Source organism: Alnus glutinosa, chromosome 4, assembly GCF_958979055.1.
Source record: "Alnus glutinosa chromosome 4, dhAlnGlut1.1, whole genome shotgun sequence".
Taxonomy (NCBI): domain Eukaryota; kingdom Viridiplantae; phylum Streptophyta; class Magnoliopsida; order Fagales; family Betulaceae; genus Alnus; species Alnus glutinosa.
Window position 1 is genome coordinate 31,849,836 of NC_084889.1, and position 22,777 is coordinate 31,872,612.

The window sequence follows — 22,777 nt, forward strand, 5'->3', positions numbered from 1 at the left end:
TATAAAAAAGTGCTAATAATCAATTATTAGCGGCCACTTTTTTGGCTGCTAATAGCTTCCTGGAAAATATATATTTTTTTTTAAAAAAAAAAACAAACCAAAAAATAAAAAAAGACAAACAAGTTTTCTATTAATCTTTTTTTTTAAAAAAAAAGGAAAAAGAACGATTTTTTTTTTTTTGGTTGATAGAAAAACCAAATATTAACTTTTCTTTTTATTATTTTAAAAAAACCAATTTTTTTTTAAAAAATATTTTTTACAAAAAAATTAAAAAAAATTAAAGAAAAACAAAAAAAAAATTAAGAATGAAAAATATATATTTAAATAAAAACAAAAAAAAAATGAAAATTTTGAAAACATAAAAAAAAAAAAAAAAAAAAAGGAAAAAAGAAAAAAGAAAAAATATTATTAGCGCCTACTTATGTGGCCGCTAATAATGGATTATTAGCGGCCATATAAAAAAGTGGCCGCTGGGGAATTGTGGGAAACTATTAATAAAATTATTAGCGGCCAAAAAAGTGGCTGCTAATAGTTTTATTATTGTCGCCGCTAATAGTTTTCCGGAATTTCCCGCAACTCCTCGCCAAGTTATTAGCGGCCACAATTTGGTGGCAAATAGTTTACAAATAACGGCGACTATTAGCGGCCACAATTAGGTGGCAAATAGTTTACTAAAAACGGCGACTATTAGCGGCCAATTGTGTTTGACTGCTAATAATATGATTATAAAAGTGGTCGCTAATAATATGATCATTAGCGGCCACTATGCGTTGGCCGCTAATAATGTGGCCGCTAATGATCAAATTTCTTGTAGTGTATGTAACCTCATAACATGCGGCTATGATTTTTAGTTTATATTTTAAATTTCTATTTAAAAATATTTTTTTATTGATTATTGCTCTTAGTTTTTCCGAACAACATGTAGAATTCATCTCTGCAGGCAAGACATTTAAGTTTTAATGAATGACATATTTTGTATTGATCTTATATATATAATTCATTTGATGTAGAATTTAATTTGTGTAAAACAAAATTTAATTTAATTTTTTTTTCCTTTAAAGTCTGAATATTTTGGGATTCGATTTTTATTTTTTTTGTAATTTGATTTTACCATAACTGGGACCATATAAGAATTTTTTTTATTAAAAAAACACTTAATTAATTATACTATAGCTTATCGAAGACTTAGGCGACCCCTTAATTGGCCTAGCCAATGAGGCGGCCATGTGACTAGGGAGTATGTGTTGGTGTGAAACCATGTACCACGGTCCACTACGTCTACTTGGGCATATGTAAATTAACAAACTGGTAATACCGACTAAGATCCAATACAATATTTTTATCATATTGCAGAGTTATGTGAGTATAAGGAAGGGTACCACCTGTTCGGATAGGTATCTAGGTAGCTTAGACCCAACCTGCTTGGATTATCCAAGCACTTGTCCGCAGGGACGGAGGGAGGGGGTGTTCGGATAGGTATCTAGGTAGCTTAGACCCAACCTGCTTGGATTATCCAAGCACTTGTCCGCAGGGACGGAGGGAGGGGGGGGCCGGTAGGGGCCATGGCCCCCCCCCCCCCCCCCCCCCCCCCCCCAATTTCTTGAACAAAAAAAAATTATACTTTCTTATTTGAGACTTGTTTTTAATCTCCCTAGCAAAACAAAAGGAAAACCACATTGGGCCACAAATACAAAGTTGAAGAAGAAGAAGAAGAAGAAGAAGAAGGGCCGCAAGCTGAGGTAGAGATCCTAGAAGCAGAGCAGCAGGGAGAGACGAACCTAGAAGCTGCAGCTGCGTCGGGATAAGGCTACGTGGCATCCGCATATTGATTTCTCAAATACTGCAGATCAGCTGGAGGCCACTTGAGTGTTCAAGCATTTTGTTTAATAGACTGCGTCGTTTTAAGCGGACAATTTTTAATTTAAGTGATATTGTAATTTAAATATTATGGTTATTAAATATTGAAAATATTGTTTATTATAATTCATAAGTCTAAACAATTAATTAAAGAATTTGATATGTAAAAATTATTGTATTCTATTGTTCTTTATGTGCGTTTTTTAAGTTAGTTGTAGTCTATTATTCTTTACGTGCGTTTGTTAATTGCTAACTTATAAATATTTTCAACCATGAATATTATTAAAACTAAGTTACGGATCCTTTAATGGTGTACATCGAAAGAGAAGTTACTTGTTGCAACAATTACCATAGATTCAATCATAAATATTTTTGAGATTAAAAAAAAATGACGAGTTCCATTTTGATATATGTTTTGGCTGAAATTTGATTTATTATGAAATATTTAATTTGTATATTTTCTTTTGTTTATTTATTTTGTCAAAACTAAATTGATGCTAATTTCGGTTTTATATATTTATTTCATCTTCAATCGTAAAGTATTTCTTATTCAAGATTTAACCCCTACTCCTATTTTAATAAATTTGTAATTTAGGCCTTAATGGCTTGGCCCCTGCCCAAAAAACTTTCTGGCTCCGTCCCTACTTGTCCGAACAGGTAGAACCCTCCCATGCACACACGTTTATTTTTTTATTTATATGTTTTTATCTTTTGTTTGGCTTATGAGTAAAGATTATGAACTAATTTTTATTTTATATTTTGTAAGAAAAACTAGCAAGTCCAATGAATTAAAAAAGAAAAATGTTAAATTTATAACACCAACACAACAATCATTTAACAACCCCTCACATTAGAATGGACTCCACACACCAAGTCAAATCCCATTAAAAAAAAGCTAGAGTCAAAGGAGGAATAGCATACCGAGTGAACACTAGCCCGTAGTCAACGAGCGCAGTATTGGACAAGCGCAGCTGTCGGGAATTCAAGCCGGAAGTCAGTGTCGGCCAATTGCTATAATGCTAATTATTCATATTTCATACAATACTTACAAGCCATAAAACGTTTTTGTCATGTCTCATTATATATATATATATATAGATGGCCAAGAACGGAGGATACAGTAAATTGAAAGGATTATTTGTTTAATTGTTTGTTTCTTCTTTGCATTCATATCATTTCTATTAAAAAAATAATAATCTTACAACTCTTTTATTATTTGTTTGACATGTGTTAACAAGTGATTAGAGGGTATTAATTTTTATTTTAGTGACTAACATGGTTTGAATTTCAATCACATGTTAATACGTGTCAAGAAGTTATAAAAGAGTTTTAAGTTTAGTATTATTTTTTCTATAGTATTTGGATGGTTTCTGAATTCTTTTAGATCAACGTAATACTCTGATTTTGGCTTATCCTTGAAAAGAAGGGACCTATAATAATTATTTGAGGAAATTACATTATCCTTCTCTAAGTCTCATCCTATTTGCAATCTCCCATTCAATATTTTAATTTTTACCATGTTCACAATTTGAGTAATTCTACATGTCATATAAATGTCCATCAAGTGTCTATCAAATAATGATGTGGCTTTTTAAATCACCATTGGGCATATGATTAATCAAATGGTGATTTTAAAAATCACTTCATTATTTGATGGACACTTGATGGACATTTATATGACATATATAATTACTCTCACAATTTGCCATGGGGTTGCGATGTCTCATTTCTGATTAATTCTACATGTCATGTAAATGTCCATCAAATAATGAGATGGCTTTTAAAATTACCATTTGATCAATCACATGGCCAATGATAATTTTAAAAGCCACCTCATTATTTGATGGATACGTGATGGACATTTATATAATATGTAGAATTACTCCTCATTTCTGCTCCCAGAATGACAAAAACAAATAAGAGCAAACAATTTTTGTTTTGTTTTCTGGTTTTCTTTTTTTCTTTTTTTTTTTTTTAAAAAAAAAAAAAAAAAAAAAAATCTTCAGAGATGAACTCTTCATGTGATGACAACAAAAAGAATTATTGTGTACGTATCTGCATGCATGGAAAAGATATTGTAGAGTATTATAAGGGCCTGTTTGGAATCCAGACTAAGACCAAGCTTTACAAACACAAATGGGCTAGCCAATTAATGCATGAATTAGGCCTGTAAGACAAGAAATCTAATGAGTTGGGCCAAGCATTGAGCTTAGTTCTGTTTCACGTTATTAGGCTTTCTCAAGCCCGTGCCTTACTTTCAAATGCCCGGGGAGTTGTTGATATTTGAATTTAAGACAATTGTTCTGATATTATGTTAAATTATTAATTACTTTTAACGTTTAAGTTAATAAAAAATTATGAATTCCATCATTTAATTAATGCTTAAAAGGTATTGGTAGAATATACCAATCGATCTTATTTTCCTTTTTATGTTTAAGTTAGTAAAAACTATAATGTTTATGTTACGTGATATTGCACATTTAACATACACATATATATTATATTACATACACATGATTGAGTTGTTGTTTGTCTTAAATCAAAATAATTATGACATAATTTACATCCGTCTAGTAGACAATTTTCTACATTTATTTAGTAAGAGTATTCTCAACATTTGTTATGTACTTACATGAAAGTTGCATTGTATTGGATACACCATTCTCTTTCAACCTAACTTGGGCTCCTCAAGTTCAATATCAATCCTTTGCTTGCACATTCAAATTATCATGCAAACAGAACTTGCCTTTGATATTCTCCAATAGTCCATATCGGAAAAATGTTTCGATATGATGAGTAGTTTAGTGTACAGTTTTACATAAATACTCCAGTGATTTCCTATTGCCAATAACCATCGATTACACTATGCGTGAAAAAATAAATTAATAGGTAAAAAAATTATTTTGATAAAAAGAAAAGGAAAGCATAACTAGCCCAACTAAAAGACACACTTAAATGAATAAAGTTTTTTTCAGAAACCGATTTGAAGAAACTCCTCTAAACCAATTTATTAAACTAACATCTATTCTTAAAGATAGTCATAAAGCATGGGATTCCCACATGCATTTTTTAAAATCCACGTAGAAATCACGTACTCTAAGAACACATGTTGGATTCTAGATTGACATGAATTACCTGTTGAGGGAAGTCACCATCTTTTATCTGTGAATTGATCAATACTCTTACACCACTATGAATTGGTGTTGGATCTATCTCAGCCTAAAGTTGTAAAAACACTTAGAATCAGCATATGGGTATGTTTGTACTTCCTAAAAGTTGACATAGTTCTTCAGACTTTCTTGAATGTATTTGTGTAAATCTTAATTTTTCTATTCATATATATGCATGCAGACTTCTTTAGTGATATTTCTTATTTCTCTAATGGATTACATTCTTTGGTCCTCTGCAACAATGCTATGTTCTAGTACAATGCAAATAGTTGAAGAGAAAAGGATGCACCGACCTGTCCAGCATCAATGAGGGATAACAAGGCCCATGCTGTTTGGACCAAATTTGCATGGTTGCCTTCTATATTCGTCCACACCTATGTTCTAGTACAATGCAAATAGTTGAAGAGAAAAGGATGCACCGACCTGTCCAGCATCAATGAGGGATAACAAGGCCCATGCTGTTTGGACCAAATTTGCACGGTTGCCTTCTATATTCGTCCACACCTATGTTCTAGTACAATGCAAATAGTTGAAGAGAAAAGGATGCACCGACCTGTCCAGCATCAATGAGGGATAACAAGGCCCATGCAGTTTGGACCAAATTTGCACGGTTGCCTTCTATATTCGTCCACACCTGTTTTGTAAAGAAAAAAAATTGAATTGTTTCATTTCATTTTCCTTTCTTCTTCTTCTTTTCCTTTTTTTTTTTTTTTTTTTTGGTAGTGTACATTCATTGGACAAATTGTTGATAATTCGGACAATAAGCCCTTATGGGACCTACGTGTCCGAATAGGTCTTAGACAACCTGCCTCTTGTTCAGACCAGAAAATTTCATAAAGGCTCTCTTACATTTAATGTTCGAAGCAAATTAGTGGTGATCCGGATCCAAATTCAAATTTAAACAAACTGTTCCATACCTTGTTTTGGCTTGATAGGTAACTTTCTCCCCGTCCACCATTAGGTAGCTCCTTTGATAGCAAAAATTCACAAGCTATTCAAATTGCAAGACAATTTTTGTAGTTTCTTCCACATGCCGCTAGTGCCCCTACAGCAAACCACGTACCATAGGTGTAGCAAATCCCCCAATGACCATACCTGTAAAAATGATATTTACTACTTCAATAAAGCTATCATGTGTAAAAATATTAATTAAATAATTACATTCATAATTTCTAATAAATTTAAGTTTCTAGGACAATAAGTGATTTAACATGATATCGGGGTAAATGTTTTGAGCTCGAACATTTTCTTTGTAATTTACCATTTATTTCAATTAAATACTCTACGTACTAGGCCTAAAAAAAAAAAAAAAAAACTATAAGTAAATTTGATGCACTCTCCTATTGTTATACCTAATGCAGGCTACCAATGTTTTGTATATCTAAATATAGTCATTTTTTTTTTCCAAAAAATTAAAAAAAAAAAAAAAATTGCTGCTATATATAGAGCAGTATTCTTCGAGAATTAATGTGTGGAAAAAAAAAACACATTACCATGATCCATCAGGTTCTTGCACATTTTCAATATATTGAATTCCCATGGAAATGCTACTGTCTATCTCCGTCCTCTGGTGCCTAGGATAGAACATCCTAAAGAGTACCAGGCCTTGAACTGCAGATGAAGTGCACTTTACGTACCTATAAGGTGACACGACCTTGTTGTTAGGAGGAAAATATGAGCAACGCTGTGGTAAATGTTGTTGTGCGGGTCGAAGAGGTCTTACTCTCGCTCAATAAGGGCTTCTTCAAAGAACTCTGAGGATATGAACATTTGTAAAAAGGGACTTGATTGGTGTACTACACCCACACAACAATGGTACAACAACCCCTCACTTGGGGTAGGTCCCACACATTGCAAAAAGCGACTATAGCATAACATCTTTTCATTAGGCATCAACTTGCAAGGTTCACTTCTTATTCAAGAGCATCAACTCTATGGTTGTGCTGTTTCTAAAGCCATGAGCATCAACTCTGGTCTTACTCATTTCCACCCATTGGACATCCATCCACTGGGCTCGTCCTTGTTCATATTTGTTGGGAGATAATAGGTCCTGAAGCCACGTGGCCTCTAAGTTAAGTCTGAGTTTCAACCCATAGGCATGAACCGGTCCAACTCGGCTCAGTCACCTCAGACAAAACACCTCAAACCAACCCGATCTGACTCATGGGGGTTGGCCCAGTCCAAACCTGCCAGATCACCTCGATCAATACGACTCGGTAGGGGTACCTCAGATGTTTGTCGAGCCTCAATACAGATAAATAAACCCAGTGCTTGAAACACTTCGGACTATGGCATGACCCGATAGATGGGACACCTCAGGCCTCAAGACTCCACAGGATGCGGAATGCTCCGAGATCTCCTAGTCTGTATGGAGCTAACATGTCTTAGATGTTCCCACCTCAGAGTTTTGGACAGTGCAAGCACTGTAAGTTATCTCCTCATCTTCAGCAAAATGAGTATTTGTTAACTGTTAAGATTCTATGTCCAAGATTTGTGGAACTTCTGTTGAAATATCCAATCCCAAGATTTGAGGAACAGATCCGTATCCCAAGATTAAAGGATACAGATCCCTATCAACGTAGAGTTCATTTGAAAAAGGAAGAGTCCTATCCAACCTATACTCAATTCAAACTCAGTGAAGATAAGGTCGAAATCTGCACAATCTATTGCCAAGACTCCTATTCCAGATATACTTCAAGGACTCTTGTAAGTCTATAAATAAGGTCATCATACCAGGTATTAAAAAAATATTCTCTAAGCTCTGAAATTCTATAGTTCTCCCTGAAAAGCATAAAGTGTGTACTGATTTAGTCATTGGAGTGGGCATAGTCGGTGCCTCCGACTAGTTGTTTGTTATTTTGCAGATTCGGAGGAGAAGGAGGATTCGGCAAAGGAAGAGTTTGATTGACGAATCACAAGGTGACACGTCACCATATCGAAAACTGTACCAACAATTTGGCACCGTCTGTGGGAATCAACATTGTTCCTTAAAAAAAAAAAAAAAAAAATCGTAATGATGACTACACACTATAACAATCCAGGTCAAAACAACACCAACGAGGAAGCGGACTCCATCGGCCCGAATTGCCAACTTGAACCAACAATTAGCCCAAGCACAAAAGAATGTTGAGGATCTATTGGCTCAGAATACGGTGTTGCAAGCTGCCCGCACACCTGCACCATCACAACATTTAAAAGGGGGAGAGAATAGTCGCGCAGCTCCGAGCAACCACTTGGAGCGATCGGAAGACCGTGGCTGAGAAGCATGGTGGGAAGGAGCCTTTAGCCAATATCTTTCAGAATGCTGATTCCATGTTCACTGATGAAGTGGCCAATACGGTTCTTCCCGAGAAATTTAAAATTTAAAATATTCCCATCTTTACGAGCAGTGAGGATCCGATGGAGCATCTGATGACCTTTCGGTCTTATACGTCTTTACACAGGACTCTTGACGCAGTGGTGTGCCGGGCCTTTCCACTCACCCTGTCAGGAAAAGCCCAAGACTGGCTCAAGAATCTTTTGTCGAGGTTTATCGATAATTTCGACACCCCCGAGCAGAAGTTCTTGACACAGTTTATGTCAAGTAGGGTTAGGCAAAAACCCCGAGGGTACCTACTCTCCATGCGCCAAGGTCCTAATGAGTCTCTAAGGGACTACCTCTGGAGATTCAACCAGGAGAAGTTGGACACCAAGAGCGCACCTGATGATTTTATCTACAATGCTATCTTCCAGGGATTGAAGAAGGATGGCCTCCTCATGGCAAAATTGGCATTAAAACCGCCGAAGGACTTGCACGCCTTCATGATCAAAGTTAGGGCTGGCAATTTTGACACAACCCGACATGACCACAACACGAAAATAGCGGGTTTGGGTCTACCTTAAACGGATTGACCCGTTTATGACCCATTTAACTTAGTCTGGCGGGTCACCCTAGACACAATTAAACCTTTTTTTTTCTGGGAAATTTGAGAATGGGCTTACTGCTTATAGGAGATAGCTTATTAGTTACTTAACTTATTTCTGAATCTTGATTTTATGTTTTAAGCTTTTACCCGAAAACACAAAGTGACAAATGTCACAAAACAGTGAAAAGACAAAAGTTCAAAAATCAAATGTCAAAATACGACTCAAAAGTTCAAAACTATCAAATTCAAAACCCTAACTTTTTCTTTTAGCTGAATGTTCCACAATTCCGCCGCCCTTCTCTTCTTCTTCCATTTTCTTCTTCTTCAGCTTCGCGCCGCATCGCCGCCACTCCTTCTTCTTCCTGCCGCAGTCTCGCTGGACGCCTGGACCCGCTCGTGTCGAGTTTCTCCTCTCACGCCATCTCTGTCTCTCCATTATAATGCCTCTCTCTGACTCTCTCCTACAGATTTCCAAGTCCAAGCAACGTCTCTCTCCACCGGCCGACAAAATCCATCACGGCAAGAGTCCAAAATTTGTTTAGATTTCAAACAATTTTCAGATTTTCATCAAATCCATCACCGGCAAGTCTAAGATTTTCTCTTGTTCTGCATGTTGTCGTGGTGGTTTCAGTCTTTCAGAGCATGACTTTTGTGGGTTGTGGATTTTGGAGCATGATTTTTACTCTTTGCTATGGGGTTGAGGACCGTCGACGCTCTCTCTCTCAGTCTCTCTAGTCTCTGATCTCCGGCTCTCCGCTCATTGCCGACTGCCGACGAACAACGCTCGGTGCTCGCTGCTGACTGCCAACGCTCTCCCCGTCTCTCTGCCGCTCTCTCTCTCTCTCTCTCTCTCTCTCTCTCTCTCTCTCTTCCGCTGATGTTGCATTCGGTACCACCGGTATATTAATAGTTTATTTCCATTTTTAGAGCATTTTGGTTTGTTTCGGGAAATGGATTGTCATCTCAATGGTGTTGTTACTTGTTAGTGTAAATGCTTTGTAATTAATGGATGAACTGAAGGAATGAGGAAAAACTCTCAGTGGCTGGAAGTTTGGACAAAAGTTAAATTGTGATGACATTTATTTTAGTTTCAATTGTGATTGATAGTTTGGACAGAAGTTAAATGCTTGTGAATTTGTGATGACTTTTATTTTAGTTTCAATTGTGATTGATAGTTTGGACAGAAGTTAAATAATTAACACATGGTAAATACTTGATCAATCCCTCAAAAATATACTCATATCCACTCGTGTGCACTTGTTCGATCTATCATGAACTTTTTGGATTTTGTACCATCCGAGTGCACCCTTTTATGGGTAGCGCTCGTGCACCTATCTTTAGCTCCAAAATTGTGCACTCTGTTCTTCATCTGTTTCAAATTAAGCCTATAAATTGTGCAGTCACCTTCCTTTTGAACAGTCTTAAGCATTTTCATGCTTAAATATGAGTTTTAGATTAGATTTGTTGCTTTATCCGTTTCGATTATTTGTAGCATGTTGTGAGGAGGACATGTTCTAACTTCTAAGAGATTCACTTCTAGGAATTCTAAGAACTTGGGATCATAGTTCTGCAATCAATGTGCTTGTCACATATAAGCAATTCTGAAAATCTGAATTTGGGTTAGCACTCTAGTTTAAGTTGGTTTGTGACAAGTACAAATTTTAAAAAGTAGGCTTTTGTAAACGATTGTCACTGTTGAAGTGAGTGTCTACATTTGAATATCTTCTTTCTATTGATATACTGAGTTTGGGATTCTTGTTTTCATCGTGTCTTGTAATTAAGTACATCTTGTTTTCCACTTTTCCCCCCTTTATTTTTAACTACCTATATGTTAATCTCAGTTTGGTTAAAAGGGTTTTTTTTTTTTTTTTTTTTCTTCATTCTAACTTACTAACGATTATGTGTAGGTGATTAACGAAAATTCGGTTATATTCGATGACGATGTGGTTGAAATAGATACAAGGGAGGATCCTTCTATTCATACAAATCCAAATGACACAAGGATATGGGCAAAATACAAGTTCTGTGACCATAAGTATATAGCTAACAGTTAACATGGAACTGAAAATGTACAGAAGCATATGAAGGTTTGTGGAGGGAAAACTGATCATGATATTCAGCAAATGCTCATGTATAGAGATCAAGGAACTCTGTCTGTAAGTGCCTCAAAATTTTGTCCTAAAAGATATAGAGAATTGTTGGTCGGTACAATTATAAAGCATGACTTATCTTTTTTCATATGTTGAATATGATGGTATAAGAGAAGTACATAGATACTTTCGTAGCGATGTACCATTAATTTGTAGAAATACTGCTAAGGCTGATTTGATTAAGATGCATATGTTGGAGAAACAAAAGGTTAAGTCTTTGTTAAATGTTTGTCATGGGAGGATTAGTTTGACATCAGATTTGTGGACTTCTTTGACAACCGATAGGTATATTTGCCTCATTGCACATTTTATTGACAACAATTGCGTATTATCTAAAAAGGTGTTAAGCTTTTCATTCAAGCCCCCACGACATAATGGTGCATCTTTGGCTGAAAAGATATGTAGTTTGCTAGAAGAGTGGGGGGATTGATAAAAAGGTTTTCTCTATAACATTAGATAATGCTTCTGCAAATGATTTGTGTGTTGTGAATCTCAAACCAAAATTAAACATGAAGAAAGCCCTTCCTTGTGATGGTGAGTTGTTTCATATGCGTTGTTGTGCCCATATTCTTAATTTGATTGTGCAAGACGGATTGAAAGAGATTACTGGTGCTATCCAAAAGATTCAAGATAATGTTAAGTATTTTAGAGGATCACAAATGAGAAAACAAAGTTTTCTTAGCTGTCAATCAAATGTCATTGGATAGTGACAAGGGATTAAAACAAGATGTGCCAACTTGATGGAATTCGACATATCTTATGCTTGAAAGTGCAATTCATTATAAGCGTGCTTTTGCTTATTTGGAGATGATTGGTAAAAACTATACATTTTGTCCTAATGCACTTGAGTGGGAAAAGGTGATTGATATCAGTAGTTTCTTGGGATGCAAAAAGGTATTTAACCCTATAATGAACTACATGCTGTTAGAACAGTTTCTGGTATGGTAGCTAAAGAACTGAAAAAGCCTATCTCTGCTGTCCTGTAAAATAGAAAACTACGTCGGGGGGAATCCGACAATCCCACTCCGATGATTTTGTCAGTATTATCCCAAGTGTATATCACTCTTAATCACTATGAGCAATCTAAAAATTTACCTGTCTAGTCGTGAGGTATTTATACATAAAATGTTGAGAGCGATCCGGTTCTTCTATTGGACCACGTGTCAGATCCGGAGTGCTTGTCGACTATTCGGATCGTGGGGTTGAGGTATACTCCCCACGATCGTTGTCGAGTCGGTCTTTAACCGACTTGAGATCATGGCGTTGTGGTTCAGACTTCACAAAGGTTGCGGAGTCAACCCTCAGATCGTGGGATTGAGGTGTACTCCCCACGATCGTTGTCGACTCGGTCTTTAACCGACTTGAGATCATGGCGTTGTGGTTCAGACTCCGCAAAGGTTGTAGAGTCAACCCTCAACCGGCATTAGATCATGGGGCCACCTCCGTTTTATGCGGATCATGGGACTGAGATGTATTCTCCACGATCATTGTCAAGTCGGTCTTTAACCGACTTAATATCGTGGAGTCGTGGGACTTCCTTCATGGTCGTTTGTAAGTTGCCAAGTCGGTCTTTAACCGACTTAATATCGTGGAGTCATGGGACTTCCTTCGTGGTCATTGTAAGTTGCCAAGTCGGTCTTTAACCGACTTAATATCGTGGAGTCGTGGGACTTCCTTCGTGGTCGTTGTAAGTTGCAAAGTCAGTCTTTAACCGACTTGATACCGACTTTTAACCTTCCTTGATCTTTATGTAGTTACAGCTGATCTTTGAGTCTGTTGGATATGACAGTCTTGGTAAGCCTTAATGGGCCACGATCCTAGCCCATTTGGGCAGAATCGGATTTCTATCCTAACACATGCTATACCTCTTGAAGTTACAAACTCTTGATTCATTATTAATGTAACTCATGTATTCCTCTTATCTTTGAAGAATTATGTTCTAATAATATTGCCTTAGTTGCGTACATTTTGTGAGGATTGCTGATGAGGGTGTGGCATAGGTCGAGGATTAGGATACAACTAATCTTTGCAATTGAATTCCGGGCTTTATTCCAATTAATTTGAAGGTAAGGCTCGTAATATAACTCTTGTCTTAGTGATAGAATCAATCCACTAATTCGACCAACGAACCTCTTCCCATATAAATAAGACATTGGCATATGAACCAAGCGACAGTAGCTTAACATTTTGCCTGCATTTAATGTAATATGAACACCTTGAAATCTTTGAGAAATGTTTTAGTAGTATGTGCATCTTACGAAATGTGTTTTCCATAAAAAAATAATTGAGTGGAAAGGACCTGGATGCATGGGGAAGAATTTAGGAAGAAGCCAGAACTATGGGGGCAGTGGATTGCAGCCTGCCCACTCATACCCTCTGTAATGTCCAAGAAAATATTTAATGGATTTATTAGGATTAAATAAAAATAAGTCTATTTAGTGTGGTAAAGTGTTTTGTTTTTATCTTATGGACTTGTAAATAGTAGCCTTGAAAAGAAAAGATAATTAATATTTTTAAAGTCCAAATAAAAGAACAGAAAAGAATATAGGTGAATAAAATGAAATAAGAAATACAAATATAAAAAATAGAAATGCTAGAAAAGATGAATGAAATAATAAGAAACTAAACAAAAGATTGATTAAAAGGAAAAGAGAATATGATAAAATAGAACAAAACTAAGCCAAATGAGTTGTCGGCCAATGTGAGAAAGAAGGGAATTGAAGAGTTAGGTGTAGAATAATCATGCTAAAAGACAAAAGAGAAAAGTAAAACAAAGTGTTAAATTAAAAATAAAACAAGAAAATTAAATAAAGTAATATATATATATATATATATGACACATGGGGCGCAGACTTGCGCCCCACATTCAAAAAAAAATACCAAGTGAAGGGCTTTATCATGGCCACCTGGCCATTTTTCATTAAATGGCCGAATGGCCTCTTTAATAAAAGAGGCAGTGCCTCTTTGTTCAATTTTTAAGAACCATAGAGAGCTCTTCTTCATTTTTCTTCTTTTTGATTTTCATAGAAATACTATGATATACGAAGATCCAACGGTCCAATCTTAGATCCAACTTTGGTAACGTAAACCTTAAAGCCCGATCTACATTTTGACCGAACGTTTTGATGTAAATCGCTAAACTCGCATTTTTGAAGATTTTTTATAAATCTTGTAAAATGAGTTTAACTTAGCGTTTTCTCTAGATTTTGTATGGTTTGGAGTTGTTAGGAGCTTCCCAAGCATTGGGTCTTTACTTGGCGAATTTTTGGTAAGTTTTCCATAGACATTAGTTTTTGGGTATTTTGTTAAAATGATATTTTATTGTGATTAACCCTAAGTAATGCTTATGGGTTCGCAATATTTGGATTTAATAAAGTAATTAGAAATTATGGATAAATATTTAGGAATTTTAGAGTTTTATGAGTAAATTAGCAATGTGGCTTTTGAGCGATTTAAAAAGCTACCTAATGTGATTATTAGTTAGAATGTTAATTAATGCAATGTATTGTGTTTTAGCGGCACATTGCGGTTGAGCTTAGAGTCGTTTGGATATTTAGGAGTACAAGCGATCTGAGGTGCGTATTCCACTCACTGAGAAAATATATATTTTTATATGTATTGGATTGATAAAAATATATATACTGTTTATTAAACCGAACCGACCATATGATGAAATGTATATGCTTTGAGATGATTTGATTAGTTTCGATTATGTTTAAACAATATCAATGATGTTTAAGAAATAGTGCAAGAGTGAAAAGTATTGAATTGATTTAAAGAGTTAAGTTCTGCGGTTGGGATTTAAATTATGTAAAATTGTTTGAGAACATGTCATGTTGAAACTGTTTATGTTTTATGAAACTATGTTTTGAGTTTGAGAACATGTCATGTTATAATTGATTATGTTTTATGAAGAAATTATATTTTAAATGATTTCAAATGGTTGGATAAAATGTTGGATTTGTTTAGTTTTAAGAGGACGTGATTTAGCAACTGCATGATTTCAGCGTGATACAGTAGTGAAATATATACTGGTCAAGCACAGAACATTGAGCATGTAGTATAGAGCATACATACCAGCAGTACCAGTATATCAGCAGCATATCAGTATCAGCAGTATCAGCAACATAACAGTATCAGCAGCATATCAGTATCAGCAGCATAACAGTATCAACATCATATCAGTATCAGCAACATTATTAGCCCCAGTTCATGCATAGCATATATAGCATTGTTTTATGAGTGATGTTTTTATGCTATGAGTAGTTTTACTAGACGTATTGATATGCATAAGAGTCTTCATGAAAAAGATCTTATGTATATTTCTATCGGATGGTTGCATGTGTTAAGATTATACGTTGAACTTGAAAGTACATGGATACATGACTACCCAAGTGCGAGTAATGGCATGTCTATGGGTAGGAAGGTTGACTGCTCTTGTTCATCAGGAAAGACGTGTTAGTATGATTGAGTTTAGCTCTAGTGCTCTCATGATCTACTGACGTTCGAGGCACGAAACTGAAATACGATTAGAGATGGTGTTGCAAGTGTTTTGTTGAAGGATGTTGTCCTAGTACGTAAGAGTAAGATGCCATGTTCCTTGCTTAAGACCTATGTGTATACGTGATATTTGTGATGGAGTGATCGTGTGCACATATGTCTGAGCGATCGATGAAAAGTATTATTATAGAGGGGACTATATGTAGAAACTTCCAAGGAGGGATGACTGGAACTTCTACATATGTTCACAACTATATAGTATGTTTTAAATGTTTTCTGAATAGTCAGTGTTTGCTACATTAGCTATTGGTAAATTGTGGCTCATATAGTGCTCGCGTGACTAAAAATAAAAAGAAAGGTTGGTTCTTTGTGAAAACTCAGTTAGTCTTATACCACTGAGGTCTTAGTGTATTTCATGCTAAGGCGGTGAACTCATCATTTCACCTATACGGATGTGAACACCACCACAACTGTGTAGATGATATTCCTATGATTGTAGGTACTCTTGAGGCGGATGATGATCCGGTAGCTCACTATTTGGGATACTACGATTGAAGCTAATAACGACAGTCGTAGTGGGTTAGGACTGTGGAGTCTTCATTTTGGGTACTTTTGTATATGGCTTGTGACATGTGTGTCACATATTATTTTGTATAAGCCATTCTTTTGTAATAGTAATGTGTAGTTAAACTTTAAACAGATAGATTTGTGTCCTGGCTCACCTATGTATAGATAACAGGTTCATTTATAGTTATGCTTTTCCGCTATGTGTATTGGTATCATGATGTATTCCGCTGCAGATGTAACTTTGTATATTAGGTACATGTTATGGAACATGTGTCTATGTTGGCTGAGCGACACTTAGTCGTGCCACTGCGATGACTCGATTATGTTTGTATAAAAAAAAAAAAAACGGGTCGTCAGACCCTCCCAGCACCTACACACGAGACATTTGAGTTTTCACTCGAGAGATAAAACAAGTTCACAATATGCTAAAGATTATATACAGTTTAGAGTAAATATATACTTCCACTGTTCTTGTAACGACCTAGGCCCAAGGGGTCCGGTTTGTTAGCTTCAAAGCCTTAGAGGCACAAAGATTACCTATTTAGGATCCAGAGCACCTGTATAATGCATGCCCTGAGAAAACAATATATATATCTTTCTTTTTCTTTTTTTTTTTCTTTCTAATATGTGCCCGAGGCAAACCTTGACAAAATCACATGAATGCAACAAAAGCAAAATAAATGTCATGGTTACCCCATAAAATCTAAGCATCCCGATCACCTATGTCCACTGTCTAGAGACTTGAAGGGGAAGAAAGTAAGGGGTGAGCGAAAGGCTCAGCAAGTGGTGTTCCCAACCAAGTTAAAACGGTTAAGTTTGGGACATTTTGAAAGTAAGTAACATTAGAATTTGAAGTTAAGACTTAAGAATATAACATAAGGTAATTACTTGAGTTAAACTCCATTTTTTGGCCTCAAAGCATTTTTCTTAGTTTTACTAAACAAATCATAAGTTCAAAAAATATTTCAAAAAATCAACTCATTCCATCAAATTCGATATAGAGACATGATTCTTGAATGAGTAAAAACTTATCTTTTCACTTATCATTTATGGCCTTGCATACTATTACGCCCCGTATGCGTGGGGCCGTGCGATCTAACCTTCGAGGATCAGGCAACACCCGTGGCTGCGGGGTGCTTTGGTCAGCTGATTAACTTTTGGGTGCACTCAGCATGACATTAGTGATGGCCACACATTCCCGAAACCGTACTTCAGTGTGGTGCACTCCATCTAGCTCGGTACCATGCTTCTTTTCTTTGGGCCAAGTGTCTTAAAACATTCATTGACAAAATTTGATTACACCTTACACATGCTCATTCTTTACTTCTTTAAACTTTCAATAATCACATAACTTAGCACGTGAAAAGAGTACCACTTCTTTCCGTAAAACCTTTTTTATTGGGAAAGTTTTCTAAAATAGAAACTTTTCTTAATTATAAACTTTCCATAAATGAAAACTTTTCTTCATTTGAGAAAAATCACTGAAACAGAAGTTTCCCTCATTTGAAATCATCATTTTGATACTGAGCATATATACCCACTTTTGAGTGACAACTTAGTTATAAATCATTCTGATGCAATGAGTTTTTGAAATCAAATGATAACATAAAATAAATAAAGAAAGAAAGAAAGAAAAAAAGAACATATATAAAGCACTAACAAATTAAGATAAATACCGTAACAAGTACATGTCATTAAAATATTTAAGGTAATAATAAAGTATTACTTTGCAGGGTAATTAAACTTTCAAAATAATTCATCATAGCATGTCTAGTAAAAAGAATTGAGAATCCTTGGAATTGAAATACATTTGGAAGGGGTAAAGAGTACTACTTACCTTGATACTGCACTAAAAGATACGCGGCAACTGCTAAATCCTAAACAATAAGGTTCACCTAAGTTAGCCTTATGCTAGGCACACAAATCCATAGTAGAAGTTGATCCTAACTTACCTGACATTTCTGACCTTTATCCTCATTATTAAAAAGGTTTTCTTCTTCGAAATAAGGTAAGGAATAAATTCGATAATTTCTTCCCTATTTTTTTTTCCCTTTCTTTTTTCTTTTGAAAAGTATCATGTTCTACTATTAACTTATTTTGTCAATATTTTCATACTTTTGAATAAAGAAACCAAAATAGAGTTAATCTTGGAATTTCATTTTTTTTTTTTAAAAAAAAAAAAACAATTCTTATTCTCCAAAAGTTTCAAAATTGTTTTAATGGGGGGCATAGGTAAAAAATGACTCATTTGGACCTTCTTCTAACTAGGTTAACCAACTAAGACTTACAACACACTAAATGGGCCTAACTAGAGCTTTACACTTAGTCACTTGGCCCATTGGCCCAAAACACATATAGAGTTATTCACTTAATAAATTTTGGATCAAACACCCACTCAAACATACCATGGAAATAAATTTTTCAGATTTAACTCAAAGCCTTTCTTGACGCCATATATGAGAAATAATGTATTTTCATAAAATAGTTTTAACATCACTTTAAGTCTTAATGTTTAAAAATATTTTATCATTCGAAAGACCCATACTATAAGATTATTATTATTATTATTATTATTATTATTATTATTATTATTGTTATAGAAGTTTATGACTTAGTCTAAAATTCATACTCATTGCTCATTTTTTTAAAATCACTTTTCACATCATTATACAACTATGGACTTTTGGTATGAAATCCTATGTCATTTCCATGAAGAACATTATTAAAGGGTCATTACCGAGTTTTCACTTTTAAGAAAAAAATGCATTTTCTACAAAGATATAAACATATTTTGCAAACATACACTCAACTGATTTTTTTTTTTCTTTTTTTCTTTTTTCGGTTATAAACTCCCATCTTACAAGATCATGCTTTTTGGTTACTAAATGACTTCACAATGTTTTTTTTTTTTTTTATTATTTTTTTATAAGAAAATGGTTGGGTTTATGAACACTTGTTTTTGGCAACCTAACAAAACATATGGTCATTTAATAAAAGCGTCAAAGTCATATTTTTATGGCTCACATGGATTTCTTTCAATACTTATGTAAAAATATCACATATAGGTTTAAGCATAATATACATGTTTTTCATGGAATAGGTTAGTACACAATCTCATAAATATCCATAGGTTTAATGCTACATGAAATTATGTTCCTATTTAGCAACAACAAAACCATTCTCTCATGTTTTCAAATGGGTTTTGCAACATCTAATTAACTTCCATAAAACATTTTAAGCATGTCATATAATGAAGATTTTGAAAGAGAGAAATGATGGGTTGCTTACAATGATGTGATTTGTGGAGGATGTAGATTTGATGAAGGTCTTCCCTTGCCAAGTAGTGTGGTATATTATGGAATAGTAGGTGGTAATAAGTGTTTTGAGTCCATGGAGGCATGGGTACTTGGATTGGTTGAGTGAGGACTTGAAGGGAGTTGAGAGGAGATGAAAAAAAATAGGGGAGAAGGGGGCTGCCGTGTGTGATAAGGGAGGGGTGACCAATAAAAGAAAATGGGGTGCAAGACCCCATAAAGGTAGCTATTTCATCAACCCATAGACTTGTGTTTCAAACCAAAGGGTTATGGGGTTGTTCTATACTTTGAAATCCAAGAGATAATATAGTGTAAAGTTATTTTTACAAGATCCAGGTGGTCAATAGCATGTAAAGTTTCATAAACTAAGGGTTAAAACAATGTAAACTTTCTATTTCTCAAATCTAGGTGGCTAATAGTAAGTTTTATCTTGAAATCTAATACTTAAAATCATGTTAAGGTTAATTTAAAAATTATAGTTGATGCATGTAAATTACCTCATTATTCCAAAATTTATGTTGAGAGAAAATCATAGGATTTTAATTCATATTGGCCTATATGCCATATATCAAACTATTAAATTATGCATGTCACTAGGGTTTTAAAATATGCCATAGACTAAAACACTAAAATTAGGAAATATCATTGGTCATTGTGGTCTTCTTTTTAGGCTTTGATCCAATTTTTATTTAAGTTAACTAGGCCTAAAATCATCGGCCCGCACAACAAAGCCCAACACTAAGAACACATATACATACTAGGCCCACTCCCTAAGGTGAGGGTGTGATAGTTCTGTAGGAGAGACTCTCGTAAATGCTTGAACTTTATATCCATGAATCTAAATGGAGAAGCTCAACCATTATTGCTGATACTAGTCTAGAGTTGATAAGAAAGTAAAATGGAATTTTAAATATTTAAAGTACAATGTGTGGTACGATTTTTTTTCTTTACATATTTTTCTAGGTTGTGGTACTTGGATTGAGATCAAGTAATTGCAGGGCCTACAATTCCAAAGATTCAGGTTGTTCATTCAAAATGAACGGCCTGGATTAATTCACATAAGCCTTAAAAATTATAAAACAAAATAACTAAAATGCTGGGTAGACCACCCTCTCAAAGGGTAAAACGGTGGTCGACCACTCTTCAAGGGGTGGTTCGTCCATGCCTTTTTTTTCTTAGCTTTTAAGGCTTACATGACTTAATTCAAACCATTCATTTTGAATAAATGACTTGAATTTTTAAAATTTTTCGAATTGCAACCCATGTAATTTGAGGTTGCAATTTAGAGGAATTGCAGGGTATCTTAATATGTGATAAATTTATTCGGACATTAAAGATACGCAACATTAATTATAATTTTTTGCTTGCATATGTATATTATCAAGAAATCTTGCCACCAAAATGACATACTGATTTTGATTTATATTTTTGGGATGTGAATCTGTGCTTATAATTTGAAGTGTCAACTAGATAAAACCAACATAATTAAGGTAATGGTTTCATTTGATCATACCGTGACCCAAAACTTTCCCATGATGGAATAGGCACTAGACCACCATGGTCAAGGATCCACCTTCGGCCTCTAGCCATAGCCCCATCTTCACCATCTTCAGGTTCCTCTCCAAGTATTCTCAAGGCAATGTCGCTCAAAGTTGACCCAAACATTGTGCTGTGACCCTCAATATGGAGCTCCCAACCTCCGTCTTCGTTCTGCATGTCCAACAAGTACACAAGATTATAAATTAGCCAACCTTTTAGTTTTCTTGGCTTTTATACACACAAACTTATATTTAGAAAATAATAATAATAATAACAACAATAATAGTAATAATAATAATTATACCTGATGATTATGCAAGTATCAAATAAGTTCCTTTTGGTGTTCTGATGAAAAAATAGCATTGAGATCTCCAGTTATGTATAATGCCATTTCCTGCATATCATAGTAATATGAAATTAAGCTAGATTTCACAAGTCGGTTAATTTATTTATCCATTCCAAAATAGCGAAACATAAATCCCAAAATATATGCATGTGCATGTGTGTTTGACGTTATTTTGGAAAAAAAAAATATATATATTTGGTCATTTTTTCTTTTTTTTTTTTTTTTGGTGGCATGGAATATTAATATATTATGGATAAATATTTCCTCCAAAGTGACATGTCCAAAATGCTTGTAATAGTTACATGTTTTTATTAAAAATGCATGTGAGAATCAAGAAGCTTAACAATTAATGGATGCATTTTATAATATCTTAGTGAAAGAAAAATACAATAAAGAATAAACATGCATTTGTATACAATGGTGAGAAAAATACATAAAAAGGGTTGAAGGAAGAACAAGGGGCCAGTAGATTCACTAGGCCAATGGCCATCGTGAGCTTGAATGGAGAAGTAAAAGCTTAGTGCTCTTCCCAGTGTAGCAATCATTGCTTCCTTTGTTATCACCTCTGTTTCTTTCACTTTCACTGGTGGAGGAATTGGCCGGTGGACATGAGTTCTCCTTCTAAGCTGTGAGTTTTTCATATCAAATGGATAAATGTCCAAGTGAAAAATAAGTCAACTCCTCACAGTTCAAATTTTCTAGATTCTAACACAAATCACAGCCATATAATCTTAATATTGAAGCATTTGATTGGTTAATAACATGGATTGAGCTTAGCCTAGTAATAAAATTACTCCTCTTTTTTTATTATTATATTTTTTTTATTTGTAGCAGGTAATATTAAAATTATTCTAATCATTGATACAATGGCCAATATCTAAATGTCTACCTAAAAACATGAGTTCTGCTAAGATACTACATTTTAGTACAAGTTCCTTACAAACTAATGTAGTAGTCTATGAGACACTTATTCTATACAAATCTACATGTTTACAACTAAACAATTAAATTTACGTGTCAAATTTGGCCTGTCAATTTAATTAATTGGGGGTTGACATGGTAAATACTATGTGGACTGCCTCGTAAATTTGTAATGGATTATGATAAAAACTAAAGTACCCTAAGCATTTTCCTAAAAAATAAATAACAATAAAATAAATTTCAGTAGCCTCAAATTTGAACGATTAGCAAATGATAGAAATCTATTACTAAGAAAGGTGGCTGTATCAAAAGCTTCATACCGAAATTTTAATGGAACGTTAGAATGAGATAGAAGAAATCTGAGAGGTCGCTCAAGCGAGCACCACACTAATTCTCACAATTTCAAGAGCTTGCAGCATTTGCGTGACGCTTGCATGAGCGAATTGCTGATAGAAAGGTCTGTGATTTTAGCTTGACATTTTGCTTGATCAAACTGTTATGTGCCAAA

The 22,777-nt window shown here is 34.7% G+C and overlaps 1 pseudogene; it reads right to left on the reverse strand.

Moving 5' to 3' along the window:
- Window positions 1–4,434: 4,434 nt before the first annotated feature.
- LOC133866319 (lupeol synthase-like) lies at window positions 4,435–21,989 on the reverse strand (annotated as a pseudogene).
- Window positions 21,990–22,777: the final 788 nt, after the last annotated feature.